Raw genomic sequence first — 12809 nt, 5'->3', positions numbered from 1 at the left:
TCCTTAAACAATAAGTACTTGAAAAGAAAATTATCAGAGTTAATTCCAAACTGCTACTGAAAGGAGCTCTTTTAATATATATATATAAAATCATATAGTATATATAGGATTATATATAGGAAGGGTGTATATATGGAAGGCACTCTTTTACATTATATATTACGTTATTATATAATTAGATATTACAATTCAATTATATATAACATATTACATTATATATGTATATTACATTATATATATAATATAATCCCCACTTATGGTTCAGATTTAATTTCTTGTATTTGTCTTTTAGTTATTATTGATACCTTGATTAGTTGCATAGACCTAGGACAATTATGCTTTTTTTTTTTTTTGCAATTGGTAGGTTTATAAGATTTATAAGATCTAGTGTGTAGAACAGACCTTTTTCTCTAACTATTGGATCTTGGTCATGTTGTCAAGACTAAGAAGGATCTAAGATTTTGTTCTCCTTGCAAGCTAACAAGTTAGTCTAGCTATCTTCCATGGCTGCTTGCTATATAAACGTACCTGGAAATCTAGTTTGGAATAAAAGCTATGGAGGCCTCTCCTCACACGATGTACAAAAATATTAGGCCCATGAAGAATTATCTTCCAACACACAGCCTTAGTCTTCTGTATGCTAGAGTTTAATCCACTTATTTATTTAGGACATTTGGACTAGTTATTTGTATCAATCAGCTAAGGCTGCAGTGATATGTAGCAACAATTATTTGAAACTCAGTGTCTTAAAATATCAATGTCTTAAAATAGCAAGAAGGATGTATTTCTTGGTCCTGTGTCTACTGCTGCACTTTGGCTGATCTAGGCTGCTTCAGGCTGTTGAGCCAGCTGAGCTTGCCCAGGTTTTTGTTAAATTCTGTGTATGGATCTGAGTCCCAGGCTGAAGTAGCAGCAATCGCCAGGAGGATGTTTGTCTCATAACTGATGGCCAGAACCCAAACAGTAGCCAAATCCCTTGAGTGCACTTTGATGCTTTGCTTACATAATGTTCTCTCTCATTCTGTTATCCAAAGCAAGTTTTTAAAAGTGTTTTCTAAACATCAATGACCATAATTTGACTTTTCATTTGCTGAATATCCATGGCAAAAATAGAAATACTCAGACAAAGTTTGATCACACTCGCTGACAGCCTGATTTAAGGGCCAGTCATGCTCAGAGTAATATATTAAAAGACAATGCAGTAATATTTCAGTCTCTCTCTGTTCATAAAGAGGTAATATGTTCACAAAGCCAGTACATAAAACATGTTCATAATTGCTCCACAATATCTTGAAAAGCATCACATACATTTTGTTACTATACAGAACTGGAGAAAAATAATAACAAGAATAGCAACTAAATTATGCATGATTTTCCAGTTTTAAAATATTTTTTATGTCTATTTTTTCACAGGATGCCCCAAGCAACAATGTAGATGGGAAAATTTACAATAGCCCTCATTTTCCAGTGAGGATACTAAGGTTTCAGAGGTTAAGTTGTTTACCACGACCAACCTGTGCAAACCTGGGGCTCAACTGCTTATCTTCAGAACCATGCTGAGTAATTAACATTAAAATTTAGCACCATGTCACTAATTAAAACTTTTGTCTTATATTAAAACAATATATTTAACTTCAAGACACTTTGTTGATCCAGTTCCTTGGGTTTAGAATTAGTATTCCTTTTTAAAAATCTGTAATTCAGAATGCATCATCATTTTTTACTGACCTTAAGCTGATTTATTAGTGTTTTATATAAGTCAAATTACTTTCATATACATTTTATCTTAATTTAGTTTTCATTGTCACTGTTCACTATATATATTTATTTATTTTAATGTGGCATTAAATCTCTTTGTAAATTAAATCTGAGATGTGTTCACAAAGAGAGATTGTATAACAATCTGAACTTCAGAAAAGTCCTTGCAATTGGATTTTAAACTCTGTGATAACATCAATTGCTTTTAGCTTAGCCTTGCCTTCAATCTTCCGGAATCCATAACATCCTGCCACGCACGAGCATCTTAAACTTCAGCCCTGTTTTTGGTCATAGCACATCACAAAACAGTAATTTATTCAGTGAAGCCTTGTGCAGCAGAGCTTTTAAATGTATGCAGGATTTGTGAAATACAGCATAAATGCATATACATTTATCTGTGTACGTATAATTCAAATTATATTACAGAATAGTTTTCTCTCAATGAAAGGTGGAAAACACTACATAGTTCTTCAAGTGAACTTCAATTTTCTTCTAAATGTTCATTGTGTGCTTTAACCTGCCTCTTTTTTTTTTTTTTTTTTTTTTGATGTGTATGGCAAGGGAGTCTACAGCTGTGGTCCAACCTTTAGTCTTCTATGCTTTACATTTAAAGTGCTTCATTAGGTTTGAAGATTTTCCACTAAGTTTTGTTAAACTAATTAAGCTGAGAGACTAAGTGCCACTTTACATGCAAAGAACAAGAGACTCAGAGAAACTTCACTGCGAGACTAAAAAGCCTATTATCGTTACTGTCTGTGTCATAGCTTCAGATTCTTTTGATTGTGAAACAGAAATTAAAATCACAAATGCAGAGTCTACTAAATAATTTGTCAATAATTTTTTTGATCGATTTGGCCAAGTACGTTTATATTTGGACCATTTCCACAGGTGAACAAGTTGGAGCCGTTCTGCACATGCTTTTATATATATTTTTTAAGGCATATCATTGCGATATTTAAAAATAATTTTCAATCTCTTGTGTTTGTACATAATAGTTTTCCCAACCATCAAAAAAAATTTTAGATACTGTAAGTACAGTCAATTTTGTAATCTTTGAGATAGTAGAGGTGAAAAAAATTTTTCTTACATCTTAGCTTACGCAAATGGTCCTTTTTGACGTGTGACTTTGTTCAATGCATCTCTTTGAAGGATTGAATCGATCTTCATGAGCTAAAGTAATATATTATGTAATATAATTTTACAATGGAGAACACATGCTGGGATTATTTTTAAAAAGAGAAAAAAATTTGTTGGCCTCTTACTTTCTACAAATCAGCCTATAAACTGCTAAATTAATGAGATAGCCTAACTCAAGTTTTATAGGAACACCTTGGTGGATAAGATAAAATCCTATAAGCGGAATGTTCAATCCTCTGGAGGAAATCACAGAAGAGCATAATCTTGCAGAATCACTTAACTAGAAGTTTCTTAAAGATTTAGAAGACTTAGTTGAGTAAATTTGGCATTGGAAATATTGAACCTACAAGCAAGAACCTATGATAATAAGGTACAGATTTTACAAACTGGGGTATGATAACAAGAAGCCAGGAACTATCAAGACCGGTATTCACTTTTATCTATAACTCAGAGGGTCAATTCTGAGTTAGAGTTCAACCAGTATTTGGCAATTAATAAATTAATGAAACAAATATGGAGAAACCTCAGATGTGTTGATGTTTCTTGGTCTTTGTTCTATCTGACTTTACTTAATGCAGTAAAACATGTAAATTTATAAGAAATATATTTTCAGTCATTGAGACAGCAAAGGAAAATAGATAAACTCTTCTATGAAAACCATCCATCTTTTATGCTATTTGTGACTGAAGTCAAAAGATTACTTGCTGAAATATAAGAAATCTCTTGTAAAAAAAAATCTAGCAACTTTTAAGAAAATATTAATCAAATATTCATTGAACATTTATTTTAACTTGAATTCTACAGTAAGTAATATGAAGGCACAAAATATTTATATGATAAGGTAGTTCCAATTCTTAGTAAATTTAAATTATATTTGGGGAAAAGAAACATGCAATAATACTTTTTCTTCTGTCATACCCCCATTTTCCTGTACTCATTATGATACTTCTCTAAATTCTTCAAATAATTACAATTTATATATATTAATATATATTTATTTATATAAATATAAAAATATAAATTAAGGGGGGATATATATATATATATATATATATACATATATCCACATATAGGTATATATATATAGATATATATTTGATTCCACTTCTATTTATCCTAGCCCCTTTGAGTAGAGTCAATCTTTCTTGGAAGCAGCAAGGTGGCAATTAAGGCAGAAAGATCCCCAAATTTGTTAAACAACTAGGCTTATTACCAAAACCCTCCACATTAATGGAATGAGATCTACAGTCTGTCTCCCCAATCTGGATTACTTCCTATCCCACCAGCTAGAACAGCTACAGTAACCCAGGAGGCTTTACCTTCTATTATTATATATCTTCACTTTGTGATCTTATTCTATGAGCACTATTCAAATATCTCCTAAATTCCTCTACAGACATTTCCCCAGCAAGATCACCTCCACTTTTAGCTACTACTTGCTTCATTTGTATGTTTTTTGTTTGTTTGTTTTAATTAATTAATTTATTTATTTATTTATTTTTGGCTGTGTTGGGTCTTCGTTTCTGTGTGAGGGCTTTCTCTAGTTGCGGCAAGCGGGGGCCACTCTTCATCGCGGGGCGCGGGCCTCTCACTATCGCGGCCTCTCTTGTTGCGGAGCACAGGCTCCAGATGCGCAGGCTCAGTAGTTGTGGCTCACGGGCCCAGTTGCTCTGCGGCATGTGGGATCTTCCCAGACCACGGCTCGAACCCGTGTCCCCTGCATTGGCAGGCAGATTCTCAACCACTGTGCCACCAGGGAAGCCCCCTGTATGTTCTTTTTTAAAATTATATTTTGTTAATGTCAGAGAGGTACCCTGGACCTGGACGTCCAGGAGTGGTGCCTGCACAGTTTGGTCTCATTTGGACACTTTGTGCCATTTAGATGGATTCCAACTCACAGTTCACCTCATTCATCCACTGGAGCTATGTAAATACTGTGCATATTCTCCTTATCCTACCCACTTCTTCTAATATCTCCTCTGAATTCAGTGATGTTATGCTTCCTTTTTTTGCTAGCTAAATCTAAAACATATTCCTGTGGATTATGATAAGTACTAACTGCATGCTTATTTCTAAAATTTGCATCTCCCTATAAAAAGTAACCTAACTTTGTCTTTTTCAAATCTTTTTATTTTAAACAGTGGTAGTTATCATTCCTCTGCGACTTTAATTTTGGGGAAGAAAAGTATACATGAGATACATGAGCTCAGAAAAAGACCAGATTAAATATTTTAATGATCTTATTGTGATAAAGTGACACGGTTGGTGTGCCTGGCTAATGTTGACCCAGAGGACCCATTTTCTTCTGAGCAAAAGAACCCTAGATGTTTTTGTTCAGTCCTGGATCGTCAGACTTTGGAGTGCCTCTGGGATTATGACCCAATTCTGAGTTCAAACTGTTTGGACATACCAGTAGAGTCTGGGATATACTGGCAAGAAAACTCCTTTGGAAGAAAATATGTATTGTAATAGGAAAACCTGAAATGAAGTTTGAATCTTACTTAACTTTTTGTCTGCAAAAAGAACTATTAAAAAACACTCAGGAGCTAGCAGATAAAAAAGTTAGAAGCAGAATGACATTGTTTCATTAGCTATAAATCCCATAAAATATTGTCACAATGTAATATATGTTTATCTTACCTTAAATGCTTAATAAATTTTAGAATGTATATATTTAGAATATAATATGTCTCTATTTTCTACTTAGATAACTATAGTTTGTCCCACTTTTACATTCTCAAAACTTTTACATTAACTATTTCCAAAAAAGTAGGATACAACTTATTCTCCATTCCATATCCATACGTTTTTCAAAGAATCAAATGCATAAAAAAGAACAACAAATTAATTTCCTTTATGTCACTTGCATTTTTTTAAGGAATTCTACATAGAAAACTTTGAATTTGTAAATAAGTAAGTTAAAACAACCAAAAATATTTTCTAGTTATCTATCATATAAATAAATTATTTGGATTGAATTAAAGGATAACAACAATTTCATAGCTGACGTATGACTTATGCACTAGGTATATATAGCAATATGTCGTATCTATCTACAGATTATTAATAAAAAATTTGTGGACAAGATGACTAAGCAAATGTAAGAAGTCCCACCTCTGTCTCCAAATATGTATACAGAAATGCTAAATATAATCAATAAGTATACTTTTGAAAGTTTTAATTCAATAAAATTTTCTGGATATCAAAAATTAATAGCTATACACCACAGAGTGATTATCAGTTGTCATGATTTATCTGATGGGGACAAAGATCAGATACACTCTAGTATGACTGTAGTGAAAACACCATCATGGAAACTGCAGTTTAGGTAACAGGACTGGAGCTGAGGTGAAATATTTGGGATGGACCAGAAGGCATCTATCACACCCAGGAAAGAAAACTCAAAAATATCTGCCTATTGTCTTAGCATCATTTCTGAGGTTAGTCTGTGTGTAGAAATGGAGTTACCTGTGAGAAATTACAGCTCCAGCCTCAAAAAGTTGAGTTACAGGGGACAATTAATATAATCACAGAGGTGCGAAAGTACAAAAAGAAAAAATGGACAATCAAGGAAAAAGATAATAGAGCAAAATAAAAGACATAAACAATGCTTATATTTAAAATATGACATCAGGATGAAAAAATAGATCACAAAATAAGAAAGTGAAAATACAGAAATGGTATTGATGGATATTAAATGATCAATATAGAATTGAAAAAATATTAAAATAAAAAATACAATATATTTTTAAAACTTTAAGATAGGTAGGTAATTCAGAGGGTAAAAAATTGTATAAACCTTCAAACATTTAACTTTATTTAAAACATTAAATTTGTAGTCACTCATATATTCATCTATTTATTCATCATTCATTTATTCCTCCACATATACAATACAAACATTTACATAGTTATTAACAGTTTTGGCTAGCATTAACAAATTATACTTTTCTTCTGACAAATATAAAAACAAATATAAAAACTTAAAAATATAAAAAGTAAGCTATGGTATTAAATGCAGTATATATTACACACATCTTTTAATATTTTTTTCAAAATCTATTTTTCCTTATAATGAAATATATTATTGATCTGAATAATGTATTTTTATATAATGTGAGGAAAAAGTCAAATTTTGTTTTAGTCCAGGTGCATAGCTAATTATGACACCCACAATTTTTTTTAAAGAAACATAGTTTTCTCATTGAATTTTTAAAAAAATTTGTGTTACATATCAAACTCAGAAATATACTCAGGAACTTAGAATGGCTCTCTAAGAACAATAAAAAATTCAGAAGATAAAGTAAAATATAGACATATTTGAATTTATACGTATTTTTAAACATTATGCAGAAATTCAAAAAATAAACAAATGCAAATCAAAATGATTGGGAAGCTTTTTAAAACATGTATTAAAGATAAAGAATTCTTCCACAACGTATAGAAATTATTTCTACCAGAGCGCGAGTTGGATCAACACTGTTGGCAGGTCGTGGGGGGGATTCGCAGTGACCTCGCTGCTCACTCTTTTGGGGGTTTCCAGTTAGTGCTGCCGACTGGAGTGAGAGCCGCCCACTGGTTCCTGGAGGGCACCCACCAAAGGACACAGGACAGGAAGCCCAGGATGGGAAGTGCAACTCAGGGTGAAGGCCAGGGAGAAGCAGGTGCTCTGCAGTGGCCAGGAAAGGTCCAGATGCTGAGACGGAGTCGATCCTGTTACGTGCGGGCGTTCCGCTCTGTCTCTGCCAGGCACTCTCTGACTAGGGCCCGGGCATGGTTGATGCCTCTCTTCAGGCGCTCCATGGCGCTCTTGCTGCCAGCATAGGTGGGCCGGATCTCTTTGCCCATCTCCTCTATGACCGACAGCAGGTCGGTGTAAGTGCTCTGGGAGCCCTGGGCGCCAGGTGGTTTCATTGCCTGCACATAGCCCATGGAGGGTGGTCCAAAGTCGTTAAACAGTGGTCTGAAAGGGGCAGCGGCTCCTGGCACCGAGCCCGATGGCGATGGGACACTTCCAGCTGTAGGGACCGGGGTGCCGGGCCCAGGGGTGCTGGAGCCGGGGGTGCTGCTGGGGGGCGGGGGCGATGGGTTTGTAGGACATCCCCACCTCCTGGGTGCGGCAGACGCCGGCCGGCAGCTCCTCCCGGGTTGGCTGCCTGGCCAATCAGCCACGCTCTGAATTTTTAAGGAAAGATAATATGTAAAGAAAAGTGGACCAAGGAGATTTGACTAGAAAACTCACAAACTGAGCATTGCAGCACACACATTTAAAGGTGCTTTCAACATCTATACTTGTAAGGAAATTTCAATATAATTTAAAATTAAAAGTTCACATATACAAAAGCCAAGAAATTTTAGTTCTGGAGCTCTATATGAGAAAGTAAAATACACCATTACCATAATTCAAGGATGATATATACAAGATTTAGAAAAAGATCAATTAAACCTATTGAAAATAATGAGACAAATCTTTGTCTAGTAAATGGTAAGAATTTTCATGTTACATTGTTTATTGAGAAAAACTAAGCTCTGTATGGAATGATTCAACATTTGTAAAATAGAAAAGGGAACAATCCCTCATTTGTAAGTGTGTGTGCACACACGTGTGCATATGTTTATGAGCTTGAGGGTATTCCTACTTTGAGGTGATAGAAGATGGAGAAGAAGAAGATTAGCAAAGGAGAAGAAGAAGAAAGGTATCAGAATTGGAAAGGAAGAAGTAAGATTGTCTCTATTTACAGATGACATGATTTTATATAGAGAAGCTGGATTAATTTTTAACTGAAAACAATATCAAACTATTTTTTAAGTAATGCATACACATTGAATATGTGTATGGCAAGGATTACAAGTCGAGATAGATAAAAATGTTTGAGGTCTATACAAAGCTAGTTTTGGACTTTCATCATCTTATTATAGTGTCTACAATAAACTATTACTTTTAAAAAAGTTATATTACTTTTTATCTTATGCATATTGCACATATTCAAACATCTTGTTAGCTAAAGAGGTCCATTAAATAGAGCTATAAAAGTTATCTCACAGGGTTTATTAGCCTTTCAAGTGCAGCCTAATCCCAACTATTAGTCACTTTGGAAAAATAATTCCATTGTTTTCTCATACTAATAAAGATGTTCATTCAAGTTGTCAGCTAGGATAGATATAAGAAATCAATTTTAGCTGTGAAATTACAGTTTCACCTGGCAGTGGTCTAGGAATATCACTTACTTCATTTCTCATTCTGAGATAACTACAAGATATAACTTGGCATTTGAAATGCTATAAAATACGTGTATCAAGGAAATACTGGAACTTAGATTTTATCAGAAAACCTAGATATCAGATATGTTTCTGTTTCCTCAGTAACATATAATTACTCATTTCAATTAACTGGTTTTGAACCCAATCACCACATCAACAAAATTCATTGATCACATTAAATTATTAAGTTAGCTCCCAGCTCTATAAAGATATAGTTTCTTTAACATTTATGCTTTTAATGAATTTCAATTTTTCATTTATAAAATAACAGCCACTATTTTAAAAGTTTTTGTATAAATTTCACTGAGTGTGAGAAATGCATTGATATTGTATTTCTGGGAACCATTTTTTCCCCATATATCTGAAAAGTCATTAATATATTCATGCCTTTTGATCTTGCTATTCTATTTCTAGAAACTTATTCTAAGGAACTAATTAGAAACACACTCTGCACCCCTGTTGCTGCGCTCTCCTCCATGGCTCCGAAGCTTCCCCCTTGCCCAACCCCCCATTCCCACCAGTGAAGGGGCTTCCTAGTGTGTGGAAACTTTTCCTCCTTCACAACTCCCTCCCAGAGGTGCAAGTCCTGTCCCTATTCTTTTGTCTGTTTTTTCTTTTTTCTTTTGCCCTACCCATATATGTGGGGAGTTTCTTGCCTTTTGGGAAGTCTGAGGTCTTCTGCCAGCATTCAGTAAGTGTTCTGTAGGAGTTGTTCCACGTGTAGATGTATTTTTGATGTATTTGTTGGGAGGAAGGTGTTCTCCACCTCTCACTCTTCTGCCATCTTGAAGGTCTCCTTGAGATTATGCTCATTTTTAAGATTATCATTAAAAAGAAATAATTATTAAAACCTATTTTTAGACAGAAATTATCTTCAAGTATATTTACATGAACTCACCACAGATTGGTACAAATTTTAATTTGAGAAACACTGATGTATAGAAAATTACCTTGTTCAGGAAATAACTGTCCAGATAGATTTGTGTTTCTTTTTCCATTGTGTACAGTTATTGCCGGGAATAGGCCATTCAGCCAAGGACTCTGTATTCCAAGTGCCCTTGTGATTAGATGCTATTATGTTTCTCACCAAAGAAGTATTAGTAGAAATGATGTTACTGTGTAGCAGAGAATTTACCTTTGCTCAAAGAAAGGTTTTTGCCCTTGGCTCCTAAGATATAATTGCTAAACCCTTGGGATGCCCTACCTTATAAATGTTCCTCTGTTTACCTGAGGGCTTCAGGCCATGCCAGATAGTCTAACTATGTGATTTAGCATGAGGTCTTTAGTTCACATTACATGAGCTTGACCACTGGAGGTGGAAAGGTGGTTGGGACTGAGGTCAACCATGTAGGCAGTCAACCAGGTCTTGTGATATGCTCCAATAAAAACTGTAGACACTAAGGCTTGGGTGAGCTACCATGGTGGCATATTGTCACACATCCTTGCTGGGAAGTTAGCATTGTCCATGACTCCACTGGAAGAGGACAAACAGAAGCTCCACACATGGAACTTCCCTAGACTCTGCCCGGTAGTGTCTTCCCTTGACTATATTTAATCTCTATCCTTTCCCTGTAGTAAATCATAACTGTGAATGTAAAAGCTTTCAATGAGTTCTATGAATCCTTCTAGCAAATTACTGACTCTGAGGATAATCTGAGGGCTGCAAAACTCTTCAGGTGTTGTCAGAAGTGAGGGTGTTTTAGTGGACTATTCCCTAACCTCACTGTCAATTTCTGGCTAACGTGTATAAGAAATGTGTGTACCTTCTCTAAGCTTATAGCCTGTTCACAAACTTGATCCAAAGTATTTCTGACCCTAAGGGCAGATAGATCTTTAAGATGAAAGGAGTCTGGTCCATGAACCAGGCTTGTGGACAATTAGTGGGAATGCTGCCCACTGACCAGGAACATCCAAATGACATTGTTTCATGAGCAAAAAGTGAACTTCTATTTATTTAATTGAAATTATTGCCAATATTATAACAGTATTGGCATAACTAATATACTCCTTATCAAGGTTTTAATATTTCTTTGATTGAGACACATTCTTTGAAAAAATGACATAAGTTTAAACAAAAAATAAACAAACTTGTTGCAGACATATCAAATAGTGTCTGTTACTATAATATGTTGACTTTGGAATCCATATTTTCTTGACTCTTTATGTCCGGAGTTCTGGTAGATGCATTTAGGGGTATTTTGGGTAGCAAAAATATTTTACTAGTAGTGACTATTCTCACTCAAGTGCAAACTATACCTTTCTTATCACTTATTTCTTTCAATTATAAATATACCTCCACATTAAGTTATAATATGAATGAGCAAAAATTATCTCTACATCCTCTATAAATTATTTTAAAAGAACATAATATTTTGAAATTTGTTTAAAGACACCAAACCAAAAAAAAAAAAAAAAAATTTAAAGACATTAAAATTGTCTGTCCACAACTTGGAATTTAATTCTACTTCATTGTTTCATTATTTCAACCAGTATCAATTGCCACTTAATTTACCCTAACTCTGTTTTCCTCTTATTCCTATTAGAATTTCCTTTGAAGTTTCCTGGCCATTGAAGTGCAGCCCCAGGTTTTGGCCTCTATGTAGCCAGTAGTGTTTCAGATGTCAATACAACAGGCTGTGAAACAGAGTTTCATTAGCCTGAAAAAGGTGATTTATTAGCTTGCCTTCTAGCAAGTTTGAACATTCAATAGCTGCTAAAAATCTGCAAATAAAATAATACCGCTCTCTACACTGAACCTTTAAATATTTTTTTTAACTCAATATTTTCAAAAAGTAGCTTCCTCACACAATGTTTCAAGCTTTTATATTAATTATTGACTATTAGAAGATGATAAATAGATAACAAGAGGAATTCTATTATATCTGTAGTTAGAATTATGAATCTGTTTTGGTCTTATTGGTTTATTTAAAAATCAATTCAAAATTGTCAATAGATGTCCATTCACTTGATGGTATAACACTTTGCTAGGCTTAAGAAATAATAAGCAAGATATATCAAATGAAAATGGGCAATCTACTTTCTGTGGTTCCCTTTTACAGTCGAGTTATTTAATAGGAATTTAGAAAAGTGAACTTAGGAAACACAGAAAACTTCCTAAGCAAGTAACATAAAAATGTTTTTTATTTCCACATCTCATTTAAATATGACATACAATCCTAGTTGAGAATTTCAGGTTTTCACTAGATTTTGTGAAGACAGAGGCACTATATCTATCTATCTATCTATCATCTATCTATCTATCTATCTATATGATCTGAAAACAAATTCAAACTTTTTGGATCAATTCTTTTGAAAATATACTGTCATGAAAGTTTATTCAGTTAGAAATTCTTGCCCATACTGATATTGCACCAAATTATTGATGTGTACCCTATAAAATTTTGACTAGGGAGAAATATGATTCAAACCCTTTTAAAATTCTTTTTGTTTCCTTGTAACTTTTCTCTCTTACAATGTTTGTTCATGTCAATGAGAAAGAATGGTCTGAAGCTTTTTACATTCATAGCCAAGTCAAGAATCACCTAAAATACACTTTAATAATAATACGATCCTTCCAAATCCAACCCTGCCTTTTTTAAAATTAATTTTTATAGGAGTATAGTTGATTTACAATGTTGTGTTAGTTTCTGCTG

General features: G+C 34.0%; 1 pseudogene across 1 annotated transcript; it reads right to left on the bottom strand.

Annotated features, from left to right (window-relative positions):
• Positions 1-3876: 3876 nt before the first annotated feature.
• Positions 3877-8011, bottom strand: LOC309630486 (cyclin-dependent kinase 2-associated protein 2 pseudogene; annotated as a pseudogene). The gene has a single exon. The product of its transcript is annotated as a cyclin-dependent kinase 2-associated protein 2 pseudogene (transcript).
• Positions 8012-12809: the final 4798 nt, after the last annotated feature.

Source organism: Balaenoptera borealis (genome assembly GCF_965194805.1).
Source record: "Balaenoptera borealis genome assembly, chromosome: 1".
NCBI lineage: Eukaryota > Metazoa > Chordata > Mammalia > Artiodactyla > Balaenopteridae > Balaenoptera > Balaenoptera borealis.
Note: the sequence above shows the minus strand (reverse complement) of the source record. Positions and strands in the feature narration are given on the sequence as shown.